The sequence below is a fragment of the Sus scrofa genome, chromosome 4, assembly GCF_054392235.1.
Source record: "Sus scrofa isolate SSC_HxYL_T2T_F1_AM1 chromosome 4, Sscrofa_HxYL_maternal_Yorkshire_Landrace_v2.0, whole genome shotgun sequence".
In the NCBI taxonomy this organism is placed as follows: domain Eukaryota; kingdom Metazoa; phylum Chordata; class Mammalia; order Artiodactyla; family Suidae; genus Sus; species Sus scrofa.
This window is the reverse complement of record NC_139386.1, coordinates 20,167,527-20,184,377: the sequence shown is the minus strand read 5'-3', so window position 1 is coordinate 20,184,377 and position 16,851 is coordinate 20,167,527. Positions and strand designations below refer to the sequence as shown.

Here is a 16,851-nt window from a genome sequence, read left to right as displayed (position 1 = left end):
TACACCACAGCCACAGCCACGCCAGATCCACGCCAGATCCTGAGCTGCGTCTGTGACCTACACTGCAGCTCACAGCAGTGCCAGATCCTTAGCCCAATGCGCGAGGCCAGGGATTGAACCTGCAACCTCAGGGTTCCTAGTCGCATTCGTTAACCACTGAGCCACAACGGGAACTCCCTGAAAAACTATTTTAAGGGTTTTCTTTTAAGGATCTATGTTGTCCAGTCATCCCTCAGTACTCACAGGGGATTTGTTCCAGGACGCACCATGGATACCAAAATCCCTGGATGCTCAAGTCCCATAGTCAGCCCTCTTTCTCTGTACCCAAGGTTCTGCATCCCTGGATTCACTTGTGTCGTACTGTATGTATTTGTTGAAAAAAATCTGCATCTAAGTGGACCCTCTCAAATTCAGACCCTGTTGTCAGAGGGGCAGCTGTATTTTAGCCTCCTGGCAGAGCTCCCGGGGTTTTCCGAGCGGCCTCTTGCTGGTTGTCTTCCTTGGTTCACATATTCAGTTCAGGTGCTGTCTTTTAGTAGAGGTACATTAAGCAAAGCAGATGTTCGGTGAAAGTCAAGTGTCCTTCAAAGAGGAATAACAGCACCACAGGGGCTCCCTTTGAGTGTGAAACCTTCTCTAAGACTCAGCATAATAATTTGTTGGGAGAATCCCATCGCATCAGTCTCTGCAAGAAAAAGAACAATCCAGCTTCACCTAGATGAGCGTATCTGACAGTACTGGCCATTGCAGAATGCTGTCTCTTTTTATTTAATTAAATTAAATTAATTAATTAATTAATTTATTTATTTATTTATTTTTGGTCTTTTTAGGGCTGCACCCGCAGCCTGTGGAGGTTCCCGGGCTAGAGGACTATGCCACAGCCACAGCAACGCAGGATCTGAGCAGCGTCTGCAACCTACACCAGAGCTCACGGCAACGCTGGATCCTTAACCCACTGAGTGAGGCCAGGGATCAAACTCGCATCTTCATGGATGCTAGTCAGGTTCACTAACTGCTGAGCCATGATGGGAACTCCATGTCTCTGTTTTTAGAATATTAATTGAAAAGGTCCAGGTGTTGTCAGAGAGAAACAGTTTTAATCCCAATCATTAATTAATAAGATGCTTATATTTCTGAAAGCAAGTGATAAATTTATTGAAAAGAAGACATATCCAAGGACAAGGATTCATCAATTGTTAATAAAATGTAATGTAAATGAAATACTATTTAGTTTAATTAATGGGAAATTTAAAATAGCTATTTTTTTTTTTTTTTTTTATCAGTGAGGGTCACCATGTGAAGGGTGCAATAGAAAATTAAAGGGAGTTCAGCTGGTCTTAAGAGCAAAGCTTCTTTGCTTTTGGTACAAAAGGTGGATGACTCTAGCTTTACAGCTTCTTTTTATTTGTTCTTTTCTTCCTATAGTTTGCTTATTTGCTTCCATGACGATACACCCCTTAGAATTTATTTAGTTTTTTTTTCTTTTTACGCCTGCACCTGTAACATATGGAAGTTCCCAAGCTAGAGGTCGAATCAGAGCTACAGCTGCTGGTCTATGCCACAGTTACAGCAACACCAGCCCTGAGCCACACCTGCGACTTATGCTGCAGCTTGCAGCAACACCAGATCCTTAACCCATTGAGTGAGGCCAAGGATCAAACCCACATCCTCGCAGAGACTACGCTGGGTCATTAACCTGTTGAGCCACAAGGGGAACTCTTAACTTCTTTTTCCTGTTGCTTCTACCATGTGATCCAGAAATCAAAAAGCAGATCTACATAGGGAAAATCAAGGTTTCTCAACCTCAGCACCAGTGGATGGATGGTTCTTTATTAAGAAGGGCTGTCGTGTGTGCTGTAGGACTTCAAGCAGAATCCATGGTCTCTGTTCACAAGATGCCAGCAGCCTTTGATTCATCTCTTGGCAGGTCACCTTCCATTGTCTACCTCACAGCCATAGTGGTCTTTCCTAAAAATAAGACCTTGTCACTTTCTATCTTAACATTCAAATTTTTTTCTCATGGCTCTGTAATTAAAATCTGAATTCCAGGAGTTCCTGTTGTGGCTCAGCAGTAATGAACCCAACTAGAATCTGTGAAAACTCAGGTTTGATCCCTGGCCTCGCTCAGTGGGTTAAGAATCCATCATTGCCATGAGCTATGGTGTAGGTCACAGATGCGGCTCAGATCTGGTGTTGCTGTGGCTCTGGCATAGGCCGGCAGCTACAGCTCCGATTAGACACCTAGCCTGGGAACCTCCATATGCAGTGGGTGCAGCCCTAAAAGGACAAAAAAAAAAAAAGAATCCAAATTTCTTTCGGCACCCATTAAGGCCCTCCACAGTCTTGCCCCGGCCCGTTCTCTGACCTCATAGGCCACCTGATGTCCTTTCCTCACTCTTCTACATTTATCCTGGTTAAAGTGACCACCTCCAGAAGCCTTTCCTGTCCATCTATGGATGTAACCCCTCCCTCCTTCCCATCACTTCATTATGTCATCTGGTTTCTTTTCCCTGTAAGTCCTTATTACAACCTGAGATTGCCTGATATCTTTATTCACCTACCAATTTATTGTCTTTTCCTAAGCACAGTAGAATGTAAGCTCCATGAGTGCAAAAGGCATTTCTCTTTTGTTCACTACTCCCTTCCCAGGGCCTACAACAAACCCAGTACTTTCTAGGCCCTCTAAAAATATACTATGAATGAATGAATACATTAATGGGTACTTACAGGCAGAGCTATTTTCTAGGTATATGTATTTTCTTTCTTTCCCTATTCAAATTTAACAATTCCGTAATATTTCAAATAGTCAAACAGATACAGAAAATAACTTCAGTATCGACTCTCCCGACAATGTGATCTAGAGGTACAAAGGGTGAAGCGGGCCATGATGCATTTGACAGAATCTGTGTGCACTTGCCTACAATATTTTACAAACAGTTGAAGACTTTTTCCAGTCGATATAAAAATCCACACGTACGATTTAGTATTCATCGAGGGTGCAGTACCGAAGAGAGATTCATTTTCCACCATCGAGGGGCTCACAGTCTGGTGGATGGGCAGGCACAGATTAGGAGACCATCAAAGATGGACTGATAAGTGCTTCAGTGTGAAATGAAGCATGAGGGGCTAGGGGAGCACTTAAGAGAAATTCTGGAACAGACAGGAGCTGGAGTATGTGTGTTAGAAATCAGGGAAGCCTGACTGGAGTTCTGACTCTCAAAGGGCCCTCGGATGTGTTTCGGAGGAGAGTCACTCCACGTGGTTCGTGAAAGGAGTGTGCTGATGTACCCCGCCTCACTGGGGGAGGGGGGGGGTCGCTGCTGGCAACTGGCTGTGCTCCATTGCCCCAGGAGCCTCCACATTTGGAAGGCCTTAAGTTCCCTCCCTTCTTTCGTGTTCCATTATGCCTTGATAGATGTGCACCTCCTAGAGTTCCCTACTTCCAAAAAACCTTCTGAGCCAATAGAGAAAAAAAAAGTTGGTTTTGGGGAACTTCCAGACATGTGGGGATTGCCATTGATTGCTTTCTTACGGCAACAATGAGGCAAATCTCCACTGTCTGGTAGTAGTATAACATTGAGGTTCTGCCCTCAATGATGATAAGGATTGTGCGTGAGCATTCCCTTTCATTTTTGAGTATGGCACTATTTTTTTTTTTTTTTTGGTCTTTTTCTAGGCCCCACCAGAGGCACATGGAGTTTCCCAGGCTAGGGGTCTAATCGGAGCTGTAGCCGCTGGCCTACGCCACAGCCACAGCCACGTCAGATCTGAGCCACGTTTGTGACCTGCACCACAGCTGATGGCAACGCTGGATCCTTAACCCACTGAGCAAGGCCAGGGATCAAACCTGCAACCTCATGGTTCCTAGTCGGATTCGTTAACCACTGAGCCACAGTGGGCACTCCAGTATGGCACTATTTAATGTGGGGGCAGTGGGATTTTCAGGCCTTTTCTGCAATTCCAAAAACTAAAGTTTGAGGGGTGGCTAAGAAATGGAAAATCGTATAAGAGTATGTTTTTAAAAAAAAAAAAAAAAAACTGAGGGGGAGGAGTTTGTGACCTGGTGAGTCCAGCTCATTAGTTCTTCAGTTGAGTAGTTGCTCAATATGGCTTTAATCGATTGGGTGTTTCAGGGAACAGCAACCAGGATAGTCAAAATTGTAATTATTCCATTGCAATTACCCAAGAACGCAAAAGGCAAATATCTCTCAGATTAATTTAATATGTGAGAGGTAGTTCATCCTCTTGTTGATGGGAGGGGAGTTGGGCAGACGTTATATTATGCACTCTTTCCTCAGTTGTTTCCCATGTGATTTCAGATACGTCTAAGCCACTGAGATATTGTTAATTGGCGAAGACAGATGCAGAGAGGAGCTCAGACAGAAGGAGCTGAGATTTTCTATTCCTCATCTGAAGGTGCCTGGGTAATTATCCTAAGATTAAGACCCTTCCCTCTCCCCTTCTTCTGCTTTGGATTTTAACTATCCAAAGTAGACTGTAAGAGTGATTTGTTTATTACTCCCTTTCCCTCTCACCTGTTTTCTTTGTCTTTTCTTTTTCTATTTTTTTTTAGGTTCTGTGCCTATAGTGGTGCACCAAGATGGTTTTTGTGGTCTTTGCGTTTGTTGTTGTTAGTTGAATTTGTGTAGGGTTTGTTTGTTTGTTTGTTTAAACTGCTTTAATGATGCCATGCATCCCCCACAGGCAAAATACTCACACTATCTGCAAGGCTGGGATTGGGAGTCAGTGATAAGGAACATCTTCCCCAAGGATTAAAGAGATCCACTTACTAGGCTGTTTCTACCCCTATGGACACAAATGTCAAATTCTGTATTGCTGGTGGCATTTGAAATGGTATATGCACAGTTCAGGAAGCATAGCTGTTTACCCATTAATCACGCTGGGCCACCAGTCAAAATATTTTCTCTGCAAAAATGCCTTTCCTATTTTGTATCAATTAATATTGGATGGAACTCAAGAATCACAGTTAATCTGTGGCAAAGCTTTTATTTGCTGTCAGGCATGCAGACATGAAAAATGCTCAATGCAATATTTTAATTAATAAAAATATGCTGAGAAGTGTATTTTTCTGAAGTAGATTTTTATTACACTTCATTACATTTCCAAATTTAATGGACACATATATTATGTCCTGTCACCATGGGAACCGCATCAAGGCAGGCTTTTTATAGGCTGTTGGATGTCGTTATAAAACTCTCACAAAGACAAAATTGTTTCTTGTAAGTTTAAAAGAAACTGTGCTCATTTACAGTATGTATAATTTACTGCAGAGCTTGAGGCAATAGAGAAGGTCTTTATTTGATTTAGACACTAACAGTTCTTTTTATGAAGCTCTTAAGTTTTAATTATTTCAGGTCTCTGTTCATGAAGATATAACTTAGCCTATTATGAAAGTAAATAAAAAACACAGAAACTTTGTATAACTTAAGACAAAAAAATTTATAACTTTTAAAAAGCAAAACACTTTTGAAAACAAAAATTTCCAAACATATAAAAGTAGGAACTTCAGTGAACCCCAATATCCAGCTTCAGTAACCATCATTGTTACTGTACTTATTTTATCTTTCCCCATACCATCATCACTGTTATGGGCGAAGTATTTTATTTTATTTTTATTTATATATTTATTTTTGCTTTTTAGGGCTGTACCCGCGGCACGTGAAAGTTCCCAGGCTAGGGGTTGAATTGGAGCTACAGCTGCTGGACTGTGCCATAGCCACAGCAATGTGGGATCTGAGCCATGTCTGTTACCTACACCACAGCTCACAACAACACTAGATCCTTAACCCACTGAGCAAGGCCAAGAATTGAACCCTCATCCTTATAGATCCTAGTTGGTTTCGTTAACCACTGAGCCACCAAGGGAACTCCCTATGGTTGAAGTATTTTAAAGAAAATCTCAGACATGATATCATTTTACTATCAAATACTTTGGTATGCATCTTAAAAAAGGAAAGGGGCAAGAATGGTGTCCACATGGTGAACAACTTTCTATATTCAACTAAAAATGTCATGAAGCAACATGACAAAAGAGAGAGCAGCCACATAGATCATATCAACAAACATAACAGGCTTACTTTACTTATTACAAAAAAAGAAAAGAAAAAGAGAAAGGGTTTTCATATTGCCTCTGAAAGCAAAATCTGGCTCTCTGTTGTTTAAAAGGGACATACCTAAAAGTTATTCCAAAGGTCAAAAATAAAAGGTTAGGCAATTGCTGTTAAAACAGCATAGGTTGGAGGTCCCACTGTGGTGCAGTGGGTTAAGAATCTGACTACAGGAGTTCCCGTCGTGGCGCAGTGGTTAACGAATCTGACTAGGAACCATGAGGTTGCGGGTTCGGTCCCTGCCCTTGCTCAGTGGGTTAACGATCCGGCGTTGCCGTGAGCTGTGGTAGGTTGCTGACGTGGCTCGGATTCCGCGTTGCTGTGGCTCTGGCGTAGGCCGGTGGCTGCAGCTCCGATTCAGCCCCTAGCCTGGGAACCTCCATATGCCGAGGGAGCGGCCCAAGAAATAGCAACAACAACAGCAACAACAACAACAAAAAGAATCTGACTACAGAGGCTCAGGTCACTGCTGCAGAGGTGGGGTTTGATCCCTGACCCAGCACAGTGGGTTAAATGATCCTACATTGCCACAGCAGCTGCAGCTCAGATTCAGTCCCCAACTTGGGAATTTCCATTTGCTATGGGTGCAGCCATTAATAATAATAATAAAAAAAGGCCTAAGTTGATATAGGCAAGATAGAAGTAAGGCCAAAAATATTAAAATAGATAAAAAGGGATGTTTTATAACACCACAGGCTGAAAAATCACAAAAATGCAAAAGCTGTCGTTACCTCTTCCTTCAATAATACCAATGACTTTCAAAAAAACAGAAATTACCAGAGATGAGAAATAGAGACACACTAAAAGTAGGAGATTTTAATATGCTGTCTCAATCCTGGGAAAATCAGAGGACAAAACAGCAATAAGCATAGAGAAAACTCACCTAACATAATCAATAAAATGCAACTAATAACTGAATCGAAATTTGAACCCTGATAACAGAGGTTCTGCCTTCCTTTCATGTGAGTCTTTGGAACTGAGATTAGTGACATGATGGGAAAAAGGAAAAGAAAAAGGCATACAGTTTGCCCTGGCTGAACATTCTGCATCACTTTCAAAGTCAGAAAGCGTGTTCACTTTTCCTACTCAGAATTATTTATGTATTTTCCATATGCCATTCACATGGCCCACCCATTCCAAACAGAGATTTATTCTAGCGATTTATGATTTTCCATATTAAAAGTCAGGGTTGGTGCTGATTTTTACATCAGGCAGAGCTTGAAAGATTTTCCTCAGTGATTTCCAACTTTAACCTGCAAGGAACTATCCAGTTTAGCCTCATAAATGCCTTTTTTAAAAGCAGGAGAACACTGAGGTTTCACTATCAGGATGATTCCCCCATCAGTCACAGCCCATGCCCAATAAGTGCACAGAGCCTCCTAAACAGACAGGTATGCAGGTCTCTTTAAAATTTTTTTAAAATTGAAATATAGTTGATTTACAATGTTGTGTTAATTTCTGTACAGCAAAGTGATTCAGTTGTACATACATACGTATATATATATATTATTTTTCATATTCTTTTCCATTATGGCTTATTATAGGATATTGAACATAGTCTTCTGTGTTATACAGTAGGACTCTGTTATTTATTCATTCTATAAATAATAGTTTGCATCTGCTAACCCCAAACTCCCAATCCTTCCCTCCTCCTTGGTCTTTTTAAACAAAGTGAAAGGTTAACTGGTTTCTTAGGGGTATTATTTTCTTTCTTTCTTCAGACTCTGCCTCTTCACAGAAAAAGATATTTAGAATAGAGGTTTTGTAGCCTGATTTTCCTAGGAATGCGGCACTTGTTTAAATGTGTAGTTGATCCTTGAACAACATGGCACTGACCCTCCTAGGGATCGAAAATTCTCGTAAAATTTATAGTAATCAATCGTTGTATCCAGGATTCCTTCTTTCAGTGGTCCCTCCATATCTAGGGTTCAATATCCGCGGATTCAACCAACCCTAGATCTTGTAGTACTGTACTTACGGGTCTTATTATGATATTTACAAGTCATATTAGCTTATTCACTGTAAGTAGACCCGTGCGGTTCAAGCTTTGTTTAAGGGTCAACTGAACTGTCTTTAGGATTTTTTCAGTCTCTAAGGTTTAGCATTATTTTCTGCTCCCAGTTTTTGTAAGATGCATTGAATATGAAGGAGTTGTAGGGAGCATGGTTTACACCACAGCAGCCAGTATTGGTTGTAACAGGATCACAAATGGGGACCAGCAATCTATAAAATGGTAAAAAGCCTGTGGGTGCATTATGAGAAATGCATAGACATTCAGAGTCAGTTTACTTAAGTGGCTGGCTGCTCTGCTGGCTTGGCATTTATTCATTTGTTTATTCTTGTGGGTTTTTTGTTTGTTTGTTTTGTTTTAATACCTGGGGATTGTGAACTACTGCAGTTGACATTTGCAAATGTAGCAAGGAAAATAGCTATGAATGTGGATTTTTGGAGTCAAATTGTTTTAGAAATTAGAACCACCTACTAGCCATGTGACCATGGCAATTCACTTAAGCTTCATATTCACCACCTGTCACATGGGACAGTGTACAGTACAGTGGTTCCTCGAGCAACACAGTTGTGAACTGCACAGGTGGATGTTTTTCTCTAAACGTGAACTACATGATCTGTGATTGGTTGAATCCCAGGATGTGGGATCAAGTATATTGAAGGGTAGGGGTCACGTTATATGTGGGTTTTCAACTGTGTGGATGGTGGATGCTTGGTGCCCCAACCTCCACGTTGTTTGAAGATCAGCTGTAATAATACCCACCTAATGGAGTTGTGAGGATTTCACTGAAGAATTTTTTAGAAATGCTTGGTATAGCCCTTATATACATTAAGCATTCTGTTGATGCTAGAAAGTCTCACTAGTAGGAACGACAGTGTTGTAATAATTAATATTTAATTAATTGAAGGGAATGAGAAACTCCTATGTTACTGAAAGTCTTGAAAATTTTTATTTACTTTTAATTGTGGTAAAAAGCACATACCATGAAATTTACCATCTTAACCAATTTTTAAGTGTACAGTTCAGTAGTGTTCCACAGAGCTCCAGAACTTTTTCATCTGGAAAAACTGAAACTCCCTGCCCATTAAATAAGACCTTAAAAAAAAACATTTTAAAAGAACAATTTTAGATTTACTAAAAATTATAAAAATAGTACAGAATTTATGTATACCCTTCACCCAGTTGCTCCTGTTATTAACATGTAATGATAATTATGGTACTTTTGCTATGGTTAATGATATTGGTACATTGCTATTAACTAACATCCGTATTTATTCAGATTTCCATAGTTTTTGCCTAATGTTCCTTTTCTTGTCAAGATCCCATCCAGGGTTCAACATTACATTGCATGTCTCTTTAGGTTCCTTTTGGCTGTGGTAATTTCTCAAAATTTCCTTCTTTTTGATGACCTTGACAGTTTTGAGGAATCTGGTATTTTTTTTAATTTTGTTTTTATTATAGTTGATTTACAGTGTGTGTCAATGTCTACTGTACAGCACAGTGACCCAGTCACACATATATTTACATTCTTTTTCTCATACTGTCTTCTGTCATGTTCTGCCCGAAGAGACTGGATATAGTTCCCTGTGCGGTACAGTGGGACCTCAGGGCTTATCCATAGGAGTATTATATTTTGTATTTTGTAGATGGCTCTTTATTTGGGTTTTGTTTGATGTTTTTCTCATGATTAGACTCAGGTTAGAGGACATCCTATCAATGACATCCCTATTAATAGAGATCACCTAGCTAACATAGTATTTGCCAGGATTCTCCACTATAAAGTTAGAAATGTTTTCATTTGCAATTCTCTAATGACAAATGACATTGAGAATCATTTCCTATGCTTACTTATCTTCTGTATACCTTTTTTTCAGGGAAGAGTCGCTTCAGATCCTTTGTCCATTTTTTAAAATTGGGTTGTTTTCTTAGTGTTGAATTTTAAGAATTCTTTGAATATTTCGGATATAAGTCCTTTATCAGATACGAGTTTTCCAAATATTTTCTCCCAAACTCTAGCTTGCCTACAGCTTGCTTTTCAGTCTCTTAAAAATATCTTACACACAGCAGCAATTTTTAATTTTAACAAACTCCAACTCAGTGTTTTCTTTCATGGATCATGCTTTTAGCGTTGAATCTAAAAACTCACCGCCAAATACAAATTCACGTAGATTTTCTGCTTTGCTCTTTTCTAGACCTTTTATAGCTTTGCATTTTACATATAGGCTTGCCATTCATTTGGAGCTACTTTTTGTGAAGGGTGCAAGGTCTGTGTATAGGTTTTGTTTGTTGGTTTGTCTTTATGAATTGGGTATCCAATTGCTCTAGCACTTTTGAAAAGACTATCTTTTCTCCATTGCTTTGCTCCTTTCATTGTGCTCATTTAGTTTGAAATGCTTTTCCATTTCTCTTACAGACTTCTTTGATCCATGTGTCTTTTGGAAGTGTGATGTTTAATCTTCAAATATTTGGGAAATTTTCCAGTTATCTTTCTGTTCTTGGGCTCATATTTTAATTCCATTGTGGGATGAGTACATACTTTATAGGATTTCTAGCCTTTTAAATTTGTCAAGGTATATTTTATGGCTCAGGATGTGTCGTGTCTTGATGAAAATGGAAGTTTTAAAAACAGGTTTTGTTTAGTTACTTTATTATTTCAAGAGAAACATACACAGATAGAACATTTTCACTATTGATAGACCTGTTAGAAAAACGTTTTTATCACTCTGAAACGCTCTGGCCAGTATCTCCTTTATGGGATTGGAACAACTGGTTTTGTAATATGAGTTTCAATAGTGTTATGAATAATTTTAGTAGAGGAAGCAGCTGCACTTATTGATCACCTTCTATGTTCCGAGGCCTGTGCTTGCCCCTTAAGAATCTCAATTCTCATAACAATCCTCTAGGATGGATGCCTTTAATACCTTCATGCTGCAGAGATGGGGAAGTCAAGGCTCAGAGAGCCATGGAACTTGCCTGGTCACATGTCGGATAAGTGGCAGAAGCAGGACATGAACCTTGATGAACCTGATCCTGGGTGTACTTGTTCCACTGTTTTCCTGGCACATTTTTTTGGACATTATCACTGCTTAAAACATTATATTCATGATGATAAACTTCTTTTTCTTTAATATCACCTCTTGAAACTTCCTTTACTAATTTATTAAATATTATTTGATCATTGAATACCTGCCAGACCCTAGAGCAAACCAGAGATGGTCTTGCCATAAAGAAGCTTATAGTACAACAAAGCAAGAGAAATTCATCAAGGTCCACAAGAATGAATGTGGGCTTAAGTAAAGCCATAGCAGTACTCAAAACTGGTTGGACTTGATGTGATGTAAACAGGAAATGACTCAGCTTCTACTGTTTCCGCCTTTAAACATTTTTGACAGACTTCCATCCTTATGCAAAGAAGGTATCTTTGGCATGTCCCAGAAGTTTTTAATTGAAACTTTTATAGAGACGGTTTTAGCTTTAATCAAGTTAGAAGAAATAATACAAGGAGATCCCATGTACTCTTTTCTCAATTTCCCCTAACGGTGGCATGCAAAACTATAGCACAGTATCACAAATAGGATATTGACATTGATAAGGGAGAGACATTCAAGGGTCAAGGTCTTAGTGAGACTCTGATTTTTTTTAGTCCATAATGTGAACAGGTAATAACTCGATCAAAGTAAAAGAAAATCCCAAACGAACCCCTACCTCCATTTCTTTACATAGATGTCATCAGAAATAGCAGTCATTTTGTACTTTATCAGAAATATTCTATTTTACTCTCTTCCTCTGTTTCCTTCTTCATCCACCTTCTTCAAATGGATGCACGACCGTGTAGTTGGCTAAAAATATAAAATGAGATGGCTGTATATAGGTAGTACCTGAATCTGTGACTTTACCTTCATTTTCATCAAGGCCTTGAAAATAAGAAGGAAGATGTAGGAGCATTAAAAAATATAAATACTCATCCTTGTCAGAGCTTTCTAGATATATTCTTTCAGCGCGGCAACCAATTTGCAGACGAGGTGACTATATTCATCTCTCAGCCAATTCAAACCAATTTAACAAATAGAATTTTATGAGATTTTGTCACAACCTTCACCAAAGGCCAATTATGAAACATCTACTTCATTTCCTTCAGTCATTGATTTTCTAATTTGTTGGCAAAAAAACCTGTGACTCCAGTTTAACATGATATTTTCTTTGTAAGCTCATCTTATCTTTTGCTTATGATCCCATTGTGTTCTAACTGTTTAAAGATTTTTCATCTTATTATATTTGTTTCATTACATCGCTAAGGTAGAGTTTCTGAATTACAATGGCTAGCTCAGCCCTTCTTACCTGCTCTGTGGAACAATACCACATCTGTTTTTCTCTAATCTTGTGGTGTGTCTTGAGTGCTTTGTTTAAAGATAATTATAAGCAATTCGATAGATGTTTGCTAATTTTCTTACTATGATAGGGTGTATATCATCTAGACCAAATGTTTATGTTCGCATTTACTCTAAGTACTCCCCACCTGCATTTTGCCAATACTTATTTTGCAGTGTCTCCATTATTCTTATTGTACAAGTTTATTTTTCTAATTTGACTTGGTAAACAGGAGTTGAAAAATGACTACAATCATTCAGCTAAGTTTAGACTCATAATAATTTAGTATTCTATCTTTTTATTAGCAGACCTGTCTTCTGTAGAGTTTATATTTCTCCCCTGGTATATTTGTTTAATGCTTTTTTAAAATTCCATTTTCTTTTTTTTTTTTGTCTCTGAGTAGCATTAATTTTGTTCTGGATTTTTACTCACATGATCAATTCTGGCTTAACAGAGCAGGTATTTTTCCTCTTTCTTTTGCTGTCCCTCTCTGTGGGACCATAAAGCAAATTATAGACATTAATTTTTATGACGTGGAGGCCAAAGTTAACGAAAACTGTCAATAAAAATTATACAAATGACTTAATCATTTGCCTTGATAAGAACTTATGCTTTTAAATCCTGGCCCTTTTAAATTCTATCTGCAAGTATGAAAAAACCTTCACTTGGCACAAATTAGGCATTGTAGGAAAATACTGTGGCATTTAGTACATTAGGTAACTGAAGTCAGAGAAAAATGAAGGGTAGGAAATTAATCCACATGTAGATATCATGACACGGAGCCTGGGATCTAAAAGTTAGAAAGCACAATGCATGATGAGGGCGTGAGAATTCGTTTCTAATACAAATATGTAGTGATTAAGACACCCTCCATGTATAGAGCCTTGCTCTGAAACAAACATCTCACCAGTTGTGCACATGATCTCTTGCTTCTCAAAATGAGGCTGATAAAAGTGGAGCATTGCCCGAGGGTACCACCCATGCTACCATACAAAGAAGGTGATAGAGGCTAACAGTATGATTGACCAGAGCCTTTCCTCTGGTGGTTGGACTTGGCCTTCTTCCTAGACCATTGCATTTGGGGAATGCGAATATGACTCTGGGCAGAGAGCTGCCGCTGCTTCAGTGCAGAGTATAAGTGTCGGCCCAGGGGCCTTAAACACCTGGGTACTTACTGGGGGCCCACTGAGAATCATTAAACATATTGAATGGGCGTATCACATGGTCAGAGAAGCTAAACCTTCTTCAGTCATGTTCCCATCTCCCAAACAAACAGAGTTTGGGTTTCTGTAGCAGTCAGACTTCAGTCAGAATCTCTAGTGTTTGTGTGTACACACAGACACACACACATATTTGTTTTAAGGATTTGGCCATATGCAATGTGGAGAGCTGGTTGAGTATTTTTCTAAGGTTGTTGTCTTTGCATCTGCTACTGGAGATTGATGTCCACAGGTCCTGCACTCCTGAAGGGAAGGTGGACGTAAAGTGGGGTCGAGCAAGATGAAGCTGGAACCATACTTCTGAGCTGGACTAAAGTTGGTGTCTATTGTGGGTACCTGTGATGTTAGCAGTGTGAATGCTCTACAGAACATGGGACGAAACACGGATCTCCAGTCCATTTGTCGAAAGTGCTTCTACTGAAGAGATTGACTCTATCTTTGTTGTTTGCTGACAGTTCCCATTTCTCACCACTCTCCCTTCCCCTTTGCCCCACATCTGGGCAGGCCGGTAAGAAATCCTGGAAACGCCCTCCTCTGGTACTTGTGGACGTTCAAACCATGTAAGCCTCAGCCGCTGTGTCACTCCCACAGAGCTGGAGGATTTAGTGAAATGTGGAAGACCCAGCCACTATCTCATACCAACAAGGCGCCCGATAACAATGTGTGTGAAAGGACTACCCTCCAGATTTCTCATAAGAATCTCCCTTGTGGTCTAGCCTAACCCGAAACATACAGGAAAAGGAATTTGGGGAAATGTTGATCAGCCAGCCAACTTAGCACATTGCAAAGCTACTGTAGCTCCCCTTTGATGTCTTTGTTCTGATTCCATTACCTTTTTTTTTTTTAAAGTTTTCATTCTTTATTTAATTTTAATTTTAATTTTTTTTTGTGTTTTTAGGGCTGCACCTATGACATATGGAGGATCCCAGGATAGGGGTCCACTCGGAGCTGTAGCTGCCAGCCTATGCCATGGCCACAGCAGTGCCAGATCTGAGCTGTGTCTGAGACCTACATCACAGCTGAGGCCAGGTATCAAACCTATGTCCTCATGGATGCCAGTCAGATTCGTTTACGAGGAACCACCACAGGAGCTTTTTTTTTTTTTTTTTTTTTTGGCGTTTTAGGGCTGTACCCGTGGCATGTGGAGGTTGGACTGAATCGGAGCTGCAGCTGCAGCTGCCAGCCACAGCCACAGCCACAGCAACACAGGATCTGAGCTGCATCTGCAACCTACACTGCAGCTCATGTCAATGCCAGATCCTTAACCCACTTAGCAAGGCAAAGGATTGAACCTGCATCATCATGGGTACTAGTTGGGTCTGTTATCACTGAGCCACAATGGGAACTCCCCCATAATCATTTTGTAACTGACCTAACCCAATACATGATGTACAGTTCTTAGCATCTCCTCTTTTTTCCCCTTAAATGAAATCCTATTAAAGCCTCTAGCATAAAGTCTTGTACATGCAGAACACTTAAAAGTTGGCTTAGGAGTTCTTGTCATGGCTCAGCAGTTAACAAACCTCACTAGTATCCATGAGGATGCATCTTCAAACCCTGGCCTCACTCAGTGGGTTTAGGATTCAGCACTGCTTTGAGCTGTGGTGTAGGTTGCAGATGCAGCTAGGATCCTGCGTTGCTATGGCCATGGCATCGGCCAGCAGCTACAGCTCTGATTCAGCCCTTAGCATGGGAACTTCCTTAAGCTGTGGCTGCGGCCCAAGAAAGACAAAAAAAGAAGTTAGCCTAACATTCTGTTATCACTGAAAATCATTTTGCAGGGCTGATCTTTCCCATCAATCACTTAAGAAGGCTCTTGATTTTCTTGGCCTTGACATCCTCCAAGGGTAGAGTTGAGAAAGTGTAGAGGAATTTGCAGCCATGACAAATCTGGTGAGCTGCCACAGAGTAAAAGGATTCTGATTCCTAACAGATGCAGATTTCCAATGCAAGAAGTCCATGGGGCCAGGTATCTACTGTCCATTTTAAGTGTGTTTTTCATGGGATGTGTAAATCTGTGAGTTTATTACATTCTCCTTCATCCCCTTTGTTCTAAGTTAAAACAGGTTTTATTATCTGGATAGCTCTTCTACTTGTTTTTCTTAAGTCCTTCATCCCTTTTTAACTTGGTCCTTGGTTCTCCTTTCTGCCCTCTACTCTGATTTTCTGGTGCAAGACTTAGTGTACTTTGGGTTTTATTTTAAAGGATCCAGGTCTATTAATTTTCTCAAGTACATTTCAAGAGCAAAACTGGAAACTTGGAAAAGGGAAACTAATGTGCAGAAGTTTAATGAAATACTGGCAGCAAGATAATCCCTTTTTAAGGTGATTTCCAGTAGAGGGCATGTTGAACAATATGCAGAAATACAAGTGTTGTTTTTCAGAGGTGCACAGGTGGTGCTGTGATGCAGCAGGTCAGGTCCCATGGAAGCAGACTGCGAGATGATCAGCACTTAGGGTTTTTCTCAGGGAGTGCTCTTGGGATCAGCCTATGGAAGGAAAGAGAAAGAAGCAGGATTGCACAGAGAGGTCAGGTGGAGATGGAGTCTCTGAGAGGCTGAGCCATCCTAAAGGGGTTTTCTCAACATGGCCTGACCCTCCAGAACTATCCCTACTTGGGGTGAAGGTCCTTTATAGGCTTGTGTTAATCAGTCATTGGGAGAGTGTTTCTCTTCAAGCTCAGGGAATCCCTGGAGGGTGCGGACAGGTGAGAACTGTTGGCCAACACCATTCCCAGCAACCGGGGGACTAAGACCTTTATTCATGATGAGGAATCTGAGCAGTGCACCCCCATTTCCTAGAACCTCTGAAAGGAGTGTTTATGGGGGACCATTTTCTAGAAATGCTTTTTTTTTTTCCCTACCCTATTATGGAATATTGTCTACTAACCCAAAATCCAGAACCTATATCATTTGTGGTTAAGGGAATAAAACCATCCTAAAAGGTGCCTTTCATATTTTTTTATGAGTTTCGTGGTCAATGTCATATTTTTCTTATAATGTCTTTGTATCATAGTCACATAGCCATGCCATCCTTAAAAAATTATTGAAAAACAGGACTTTTATAGACTCTGCCCAGGGGAAAAGACCATTTTTCTGCTCTTAGTCATACTTCTGATTCCCAGTCA

General features: G+C 40.1%; 1 long non-coding RNA gene across 2 annotated transcripts in view; it reads left to right on the top strand.

Moving 5' to 3' along the window:
- Window positions 1-16,851, top strand: part of LOC146403709 (uncharacterized) — a 271,379-nt gene that overhangs the window by 54,913 nt on the left and 199,615 nt on the right. Inside the window, exon 3 of one of the 2 annotated variants that reach the window (XR_014843454.1) lies at window positions 4,320-4,424. This is a non-coding gene — a long non-coding RNA (uncharacterized LOC146403709). The remainder of the gene's footprint in view (window positions 1-4,319; window positions 4,425-16,851) is intronic. The other variant, XR_014843455.1, reaches the window with a different exon arrangement.